This window comes from Gigantopelta aegis, chromosome 6 (assembly GCF_016097555.1).
Source record: "Gigantopelta aegis isolate Gae_Host chromosome 6, Gae_host_genome, whole genome shotgun sequence".
NCBI lineage: Eukaryota > Metazoa > Mollusca > Gastropoda > Neomphalida > Peltospiridae > Gigantopelta > Gigantopelta aegis.
The window spans coordinates 55,514,788-55,524,595 of record NC_054704.1 but is presented as its reverse complement, the minus strand read 5'-3'; positions in this window follow the sequence as shown (position 1 = coordinate 55,524,595).

The window sequence follows — 9,808 nt, the reverse complement described above, 5'->3', positions numbered from 1 at the left end:
GATGAGCGAGAATGTCATCGCGGTAACGTTGAGCATTTAAATTGCCATCAATGACGACTAATGGTGACGATAACCATGGGCAGTGGCTGCCTAGACCATGACACAACCCCCACCCCCGAAATGATCTCGTTCAAGAACACAACAGTCAGCATAGCGTTCATTTCTCCTATGGTAGACGCGCACCCTGCCATCACCACGTTGTAAAGAAAATCTGGATTCATCCGAAAAAAGAACGGTATTCCAGCGTCGCCGTATCCAACGAGTGTGTACACGTGCCCAATTAAGACGATTTAGACGATGACGTTGCGTTAAAACGAATCCGACGTAAGGACGTCGTGCATGTAAACCGTTCTCCCGCAGACGATTACAAACAGTTTGCCCACTGATTCGGTTATTATGAAGCCCAGGTGTGTTAGCAGCAGTAGCAGTGGCAGTTTGGAATCGATTGCGCAAATGCGTGTTCATGATATAGCGGTCTTGACCACGTGTTGTAACACGCGGACGTCCACGACGTGGAAAGTTGTTGGTGCTTCCTGTTGTTCGAAATCTTACGCGAAGATTTCGTATCGCTCGACTAGAACTTCCAACATGCCTTGCAACATCTTCTGTCGACATGCCAGCATGAAGCATGCCAATCGCCCGTTGGCGTAAATTATTGGGTATTCTTGGCATACTAAAAATGCTACAATGTAAAAAACGTTACTTTTTTTTACAATTTTTGAAGTAAAACAAATTGACCGAATACTACACGGGACATATCGAATCATGCATGCACATGCAAATTGAATTTCACGTTGTCGACGATTAACAGTGCAAAAATAATCGATAAAATTCATGAATCCTGATAATACAGCTCAAGGCTAATACTACCTATATAATTTCATTACACAATGAATTCTTTAACACAACAAATACTATATGTACAAATCGGAAGTTTCTTTTTTTGTTCAGTATATATATAATTATGGATAGGATTAAATTAAAAATCAAACTTACATATTAATTCTTTTAATTTCCTTTAAAGAGTCTTGGGTAAAAACACAATACAATACGAATATCAAGATAAGTATATTTTAAAACTTTCTATAAAAATCAAAATGAGTTAAAAAAACCCACTTAAGAATTAATTTTGGATGGAATGTAAAATATTATAATATATTTCTGTTACCAAATGTGTCTTTTCTCGTAATCTTTAGATGGTTACATTCCACCACAATGTGGCGCATTGTCGGAGTACACTGGCAATGTTCACATTATCGAGGGGCATCCTTCTTTAAAATCCCATTTGGCAATTTTTCGTTCCAGCCAGTGCACCACGACTGGTATATCAAAGGCCGTGGTATGTACTACCCTGTCTGTGGGATGGTGCACATCAAAGATCCCTTGCTGCTAATAGAAAAGAGTAGCCCATTAAGTGGCGACACCGGGTTTCCTCTCATTATCTGTTTGACGCCATATATCCGTAAATAAAATGTTTTGAGTGCGTGGTTAAATAAAACATTTCTTTCTTTCTTTCCATCTTTAAAATAAACGAATGTATTAAATGTGTATGGTGGATGCGAGCACCGCACAAGAGGACTTCATCCTTCCTGCACCGCCTGTACGAGGACTGCCACTGTCTCAGGGCTGGTTTGACAGAATGAAGCGTGTTCGGTTCACAAAGCTGATATGTATGCCCCGAATATAACCACGGGAATACAGTAAACAAGGAAGTAATGTGTTTTTTATTTAACGACGCACTCGACACACTTTCATTACGGTTATATGGCGTCGGACGTGTCGTTAATACGAACTACACCTAAAATGAGAGAGGAAACTCGCTTCCGCCACGCAATGAGCTACTATTTTTGATTAGCAACAAGGGGTCTTTTATATGCAACATCCCACATACAGAACAGTGCATACCACGGTCTTTGTTACACCATTTGTGGAGCGCTGGCTAGAACGAGAATTTGTTTTGTTTTGGGGTTTTTTAAAGATTTATTGCCCCCAGAACATAGACAGTGAACAGGTTGGGGAGCCGTGGTCACTGCCTTACAAAGTACATATTTAAACAATAGTATCTAAACAAAATATGCTATTTAAATATGTTAATGCTTCCTGTGGTATTTAAAAGACGGAAAGGGGGACAGAGAGAGAGAGAGAGAGAGAGAGAGAGAGAGAGAGAGAGAGAGAGAGAGAGAGAGAGAGAGAGAGAGAGAGAGAGGGGGGGTGCAACAGCAGTAGATAAATATAAAGAAGTTGTGGGGATATTGAGAGAGTATTAGAGAATGACATTTTAATTAGTACTCTATTTGCAAGTTAACTTTCAAAGCATTATTTTTAATTAAAACATTCTTTCAAAGACACCGTCGGGGGTCGATCACAGGCGAATGCTTTACTACAGAGATAAGTAAGCTCCTTTACAAAAAAAATGAAAAATTCTATTTAGATTAATCATCATAGTAACTTCTTTTTTCTAAGTTTAAGTCCATACTCCTTCCATTAACATTAGTGGTGTTACTTTTTTAAGTGAAAATGATACATTACTTGTTAAGCGAGATAAATGTAGAGATTAGATGACAAATCTAGAAAAACCAAGGACAATTTATGGAAGTAAACACAATCCAGCGATTGCCAGCATCGCCAATGGTAGACAAAGAAAGAAAGAAATGTTTTATTTAACGACGCACCCAATGGTAGACAGTGTTGCAGAGCAGTGTAGAGAAAGATGGTGAAAATAATCCCAATCGGCCTTCAGTAACCTCAATAGATGGCGGCCCATAATTCAGAAATGGAAAGAGGTCCCTACCACATGGGTCTGAACAAACGTTTCACAACAAATCTACAGGATGCTAGTCCACACACACACACACACACGCACGCACGCACGCATGCGCACGCACACACACACGAACAAAACAATTAAGGAGCTAATGAAGGAGCTAATGAAGGAGCTAATGAAGGAGACCTTGAAGATCCTTGGGATTAGAATGACAATTATATTGCGAACAGTCAAATAAACTCAACATTGTTTTATAAACTTTTATAACTTGCACAGAGATCGCATGCAAGTTAGTGCTTAATATATGACGCCATACTCTAGGGGCAAGTTTTCATTACCGACAATGGGGACATCTCCAACTGCTCTATTTTCTGTTTCCCAAAATCTGTTTTAGAGGTTAATGTTTCCGATATTAATAGTATAATAATGCTAGAGTTCCCCTCGAACGTTTCCCGAAAACACATTGCATTATGAGGATTATGTTTGTGAATTGGAAAACGTAATTAATCAAAACTGGGCCTAATCCCGCGGTAGCTCGTCTCTATAAATTCATTTGCCATCCAGGGAAGTACGGGGTACTATTATTAGCTTTGTTGGTGGTTTGCATGATTGTGACGACTCGTGGGATGAAAATCTCCATATCATAACGAACACTGGCCAAATCCCAATACACATTGCTTGTTGGAATTGAGCGTTGTTACATTTCTTTATTTGACCAGAAGAACAATTTACTGTCATTCCTTTTTTGTGGCGGCTAGGAATTGTGCCATTAGTGTTTGACCTATTTTCAATGGTTTTGTAAATACATACAATGACTCCTGGGTCACATCTGGACCTTAATTCTGTTTGTGAATATCATTTCATTTCTCGGTGGTCTTTTTTTAAATTATTATTTCTGTGCTTCTTGTGTGTTCTAATAATAATTTCTCCGCTTTTTTAATGGAGGACCGTTTTCTATTCCCACGGTCATCAAAGTGCAAAATGGGTTCTGTGTTTAATGCAGTACTTTGGTGGAGACTTTGACAGCATTAGGCTCAAATTCCATTTATCCGTTATCCGTATGCGCACACGCGTACGGAGACGCATGAATGAAATCTACTCTACCTATTGGTATTGAAAGTGATTGTTACGGATTATGTATTACGGGTAACGTAAACGTATACGCATATGCATAACTAATAATTCCTAGATACGCACACGTGTACGGAGACGCATGAATGGAATCTATTCAACCTATTGGTATAGACAGTGATTGTTACGGATTACGTATTGCGGATTACGTATACGCATACGGATTACAGAAGAGAACTTTATTTCTCTCAGATCACCAAACTGTGATACATTGAGGTGGTTTACAAACATAGATACTGACAGCTGCAGTGTACTATTAACAAATTATGTGATATGATAATTAATTATTGTATATACCAGTAGCAATAATACATAAATAGACGATTCGTCTCGAGTATGTTTTAATATGGAAAATATCAACCGAGACTATGTTAATCCGTATAATTTTGTTGAGGCTCGGCCTCGATAATTACCGATTAACTAGACGAGGTTGATATTTTACATATTAAAAAACACTTCTAAAATAACATTTTAATTCAGTTTTTAGTAAATCACAGTACAAAAGTCGCCGCCATCGATAATATAACGTCATCACGATTAGTACAAATTAGTTTGACATCACGCATTTTAACTCAATCTTTGAAAACGTTACGCTCATGTATACAGGTCTTTTTTGGCTTGTAAACAAATGACCCATCCACAACAACACATTACCCTGAGACCTTGCAAATTTACATACCATTATTAACCGGATTAATACACTAAATTATCACATGGGTTTAGGACATGGATATCATGGATAGGTTATAAGATTAATGGATATACTTATTATGTAAGAATAATTTAAAGACAGCAGTGTATTCTAAACGTAATACATATGATATAAAGTACACTGGATATAATTATAACATATACACGATTTCAAAAACGGTGCTTATAACATTGAGGAACATATATAGTTTTTGAGGAACATATACATTTTTGTAGTTGATAACTTCGTAGAATTAAATAGCTGATATAATTTGAAAGTGTTAGGTCTGTTGTAGTAGTATCTGTTTAGGTATGTTGATCTTTCATTTGTAAAATAAGGACACTGAAATAACTAATGATATTCGTCACCTAAAGCAGTGTTACAAAGAGGACATATTCTGTCTTGTTTTGCCATTGGCCAGTTTCAATTGGTAAAGAATGATTACTAGTCTGGAATCGATTGTAGACTGTTCATGGTTTCTTCGGTAAAGGAAAAAGAAAATTTTCGCATGAATTATGGACAAATGGGCTGTTTGCCATAGTATAATTTATGTTGTAGAAGGACCACAAGAGGATTCTTCTTTGTGCTCCTTTACCCGGGGTCGAAGGCGAAGGATAAACAAGCACACAGATGGTACATAAACATCCATTTCTTGCCGAAATATTAACGATATATTTACAGGCCTCGGTGGTCTCGCGGTTAAGCCATTGAACATAAGGCTCGTAGATACAGGGTTCGCAGTCCGGTATCGGCTCCTACCCATAACGACTCAATGGGTATGTGTAAGACCACTATACCCTCTTCTCTCTCACTAACAACAAATCCACTGTCCTGGATGTGTGCCAATGACAGCGTGCTTGAATCTTAATTGGACATAAGCATGAAAATAAGTTGTAATGAAAATGAAATGAACTATATAACTAATTAAATAAGAAAAAAATAACGCCAGATGGTAACCATTACTACTGACAGTGTGAAAAAAATGGTTCCATCACAAAAACAGTTATTAACTTCAAACAGCTTCAGAATGTCATTGAAATATATATATATATATATATATATATATGTATGTGTGTGTGTGTGTGTGTGTGTGTGTGTGTGTGTGTGTGTGTGTGTGTATCAATTAAAGCAAACAAAAGAGAAACTATCAGGAAGGAATGTAGAAAATAAAAGACACAATAAACAATTGTAACGACACGTAATCAACTGATCACTGGACTAGACGATTCATAATATTCTTTGAAAATTATTTTTACATTTTGGATGGTACAGTTTTTAAATATAGATGGATTTAAAGTTAAAATAGGATATTTAGCCGTATTTTATAGTTACAATAATTATGATATGTATACCTGATTGATTATGATTGTTGTTGTTATTAATCTATTTATTTCTCGACCATACTTGGGGTTACAGCAAACTTGAAACTTACATGTGGGGCATAAGAGAAAATTACAGGTGGATATAAGACATTCAATAATTCATTCAACTTATTTTCGTGCTTATATCCAGTTAAAGTTCAAGTACGCTTTCCTGGGCTGTCTGTCCAGGACAGTGTGTCAGTGGTTAGTGAAAGAGCAGAGGTGTTGTTGTTTTTCACCTGCCCATTTAGTCGTTAAAACTCGCTCTGGGTGGGAGCCGGTAGCGGGCTGCGAACCCTGTACCTACCGATGGCACGTTGAAACCTATGACCTGACATGACCTGACCTGACCTGACCTGGTATAAGAGAATTACAGGAGGGGTATAACTTGACAGCCTTCGAATGGGATTAAAGTACTTTACATGACGGCTAAATACTATTAGTCTACTACTGAATGTGTTGGTGTCTCCACAAACACCCTGTTTTCCAGAAATGTTGCTCTGAACATTTACTTGATGAACCCGCTTCGACATCTCATGAGTATACGAAATGATTGATTTCCCTTGCAGTCCACACAAACATGATCATTTTGCATATATATTGCTGTCGTGGTCAAACTGACCACAACAAGCACTCATTAGTTTGATGCGACCCGTATTTTGTCCATATCCAAACTTCTGACATTTTGAAACACCAAAAGTGGTTTGGAACAAAGGATTCAACTTTTGTTCATTTCAATTTATTTTCGTGCTTATAATAATCCAATTAAGGTTCAAGCACGCTGACCTTAGCACACACTTCAACTATCTGGGCTATCTATCTAGGGCAGTGGATTAGTGGTTAGTGAGAGAGAAGTCGGCGTAATGGTCTGGCCTCAGACTACAATTAATTACACTATGTTTTCTCATATAGCCCCAGTGGCTGTAGCACTTTTATTAATTTCACAAGAAACCTTACCTTCCTGGGGCCAATGAACACTCAAAAGGACGACCCCTGTTGTCCACCTCATTTTTACGTTATATCAATGTAAACAAACACACGTGGGCTAAGGGACCGAATCACACCCATTTCTGTTCATTTTATACAAATGTTGCATGACTTCAAGGTGCTGTGGGGGACTGTATGCAGTATCCAGTGTAAACCAAGTGGACATATTCACTAACTGCTTCCTCTTCCCTGTCAAACCTAGTGTAACAATTCAGCATACAAATCAGCTCCCCAGCCATTAATCACATAACAAGAAAACTATATTTTCTCGCATTCGTTTCCGTATTACACCGTCCCATTGAGCCGTTAAAACTGGTTCTGGGTGGGAGCCGGTAGGTACCGGGATGCGTGCCTAGAACTTGCCAGCCTCAAATCCGGTGGCATAACTACTACGCCACCGAGACCGGTAAGAGTGCAACATGATACCCGACAAGAAGTGACCAAGGGACGCCTGGGTTACTAAATATAAAGATTCAAATATCCATCCCTGCCAAATCATTGACCGGACGAAATGTTCTGGTTTACTGCAATGACGTCTTAAGAGGATACATTTTAGCAATACTTCTTTCTTTCTTGTTACTTATTTTTGTGCTTATATCCAATTAAGGTTCAGGCACGCTGTCCTGGGCTGTTTGTCCAGGTCAGTCGGTTACTTGTGAGTTGATTAGTGGTTAGTAAGAGAGAAGAGGATGTAGTGGTCTTACACCTACCCACTGAGTCTTTAAAACTTACTCTGGGTTGGAGCCGGTACCGGGCTGCGAACCCGGTATCCATAGCCGTACGTGTTCCCTTTTTTTCGGGGGGGGGGGAGGTGGGGTGCAGGCTGGCTTTTGTCAGAATTAAACGGAAATGCTCGAATTTTCATAACAATATTTATTCATATTAGCATGAATACCAAACAACTATATAGGTTGCAAATGAATCACTACGCATTTTTACATGGATTTTAAATAATTTTGAGGATAGAATGATGGAAATATATGGTAAAAAGGTCTCGGGTTAGCACATTTTGCCGGAATATCTGTATTATTTTTGCCCGAATTTGAGGTTTTGCTTCAGCACTAGGGGATAATGTATATGGATTAGGGTCAAATGGATTTTGCTCCTTTCAGCATATTGTTTGAATATTTTGGATATATAACTTTAACCAGATGTGAACTGTTTAACAAATTCAAATTCGCCATATGAGTTACATGGCGAATCTAAATCACCATACGAAAGAAAGAAAGAAAGAACATTTTATTTAACGACGCACTCAACACATTTTATTTACGGTTATATGGCGTCAAACATATGGTTAAGGACCACACAGATAATGAGAGAGGAAACTCACTGTCGCCACTTCATGGGCTACTCTTTTCGATTAGCAGCAAGGGATCTTTTATATGCACCATCCCACAGACAGGGTAATACATACCACGGCCTTTTATATACCAGTCGTGGTGCACTGACTGGAACGAGAAATAGCCCAATGGGCCCACCGATGGGGATCGATCCCAGACCGACCATACGAGTGCGGTTGTTGGGGGGTTGTGTTGTTGTTGGAGGGGTGGGGGGTGGGGGGTTACTCGCAATGGTTACGGCTTCTTTAAGGTACTATCATCGGTGGAACTGATGGATGGAAAACCCCAGGTAATTACTTTTAAAAATCACTTTTGATGCCTTCGCGTTTGTTATACATGTATTGTCTGCATGTTATAAAGGGTACTGCCGCTAGGGCATGGTGTGCTAATTGTTAACTGTTTGCCTGGTGTCTTCACTGTGTTGTTAGCTATTCGTGAGAGTCTGTGAGAGAGAAGTCGGTGAAATGGCCTTTCGCGTCCCCACGGAGTCGTTAACATCCATTCTAAGCGGGAGCTTAGTCCGAAGGCTTAACCACTATGCACCGATGTTGGTTAGACAGAGCAACTGAGTATTCAAAGCTGAAGTTTGTTTTCTTTAACAACAATCATCGGCTATTGGATGTCAAACATTTGGTAATTCTGAGACTGTCTTAGAGAGGAAACATGCTACATGTTTCCTCTTTTTTTAAGTAGCAAGGGAATTTTGTTATATGCACATCCCATAGACAGGATAGTACATACCACGACTTTGATATACCAGTCGTGGTGCTCTGGCCAGAACGAGAAATAGCCCAAAGAGGTCACTGACAGGGATCGATCACTTTACCACTGAGCTACGTCCCATGCCTGAATATTCAATGTCCCATGCCTGAATATTCAATGTCCCATTTAAAGTTTGGGCCACTTCGAACTGTAACCCATTGAGATGCAGTTTGGTACGGGGCTACCCGCAAAATAAAACCGTATATGTGATTATATCTTTAGAAATAAACAGAAACAATTCGGACAGAGAAAAAAAACTAGATGTTAACTGTAACTGATGCTAGGATTAGTAGGCCCATGAGAACTGTATGGGTTCGGGGGACACAGCCCCAACCCCTCAACGTTGAGGACTAAAAGGTATGTGTTTATTCTACTCTATAGAGACAGATTTAAGAAAAAAACAAAAACATTCTGGCTTGTGATTCCTCACTAGAGATTGCCACCCCTACCACGCCACCGCCACCCCACCCCCACTCCCCACCCCCACCACCACCCCATTCGTGCCTGATTAGACCACAAAGTCAAAATAAGGTCCCGAATTAGCACCTGTACACAGACATCATCCCATCTAAATAGGTTTACAATGTCTGGCTTTATCCTGATGATATTATCAATTCTGAGATGGCCATCGATCTAACAAATGCGATTATGGATGTCTCACAGCTATAACCCCACACACAATACGATTATCCGACAGCTTTATTAAGAAACTTGGAGCACGACTGTCAGCAGCTTGCTCTGAACGTGCACGTTAAACACCGACTTGACC